The sequence below is a fragment of the Penaeus monodon genome, chromosome 25 (genome assembly GCF_015228065.2).
Source record: "Penaeus monodon isolate SGIC_2016 chromosome 25, NSTDA_Pmon_1, whole genome shotgun sequence".
Lineage (NCBI taxonomy): Eukaryota > Metazoa > Arthropoda > Malacostraca > Decapoda > Penaeidae > Penaeus > Penaeus monodon.
The window spans coordinates 10,489,073-10,489,412 of NC_051410.1; the positions used below are offsets into that span (position 1 = coordinate 10,489,073).

The 340-nt window shown below is 25.6% G+C and overlaps 1 protein-coding gene across 1 annotated transcript in view; it reads right to left on the bottom strand.

Moving 5' to 3' along the window:
• The window catches only part of LOC119589539, a gene marked incomplete at its 5' end in the record, with an annotated part of 30,702 nt that overhangs the window by 21,170 nt on the left and 9,192 nt on the right, over positions 1–340 (bottom strand).

Consider the following 340-nt stretch of genomic DNA (forward strand, 5'->3'; position numbering starts at 1 on the left):
GGTGTAAGTGTTTGTATCTATTCTTAATTATTATGTAGTTAATGTAGTCAATATCTATGCCCAAAGAGATTAGCGAAAGGGGTATGTTTGTTTTAATTTTCTTCTAAATAAACTTGTGTGTGATTTTATCTATTCTATGTTTTTATTGTATGTTTTTAATGTATTTTTTCTACTAAACGGTTAATGTTTTGTTTGTTTGTTCATATAGTGTTTTTGCTTTTTATGTATACCTATTTTTCATAGTTTGAGAATAAAAAGTATAAAACTGGTTATGGCTGACAGCCTTTTTTGGAAGAACAAAATCCCACTTTCTTAACCAAAGAATAAAAAAAAAAAAAAT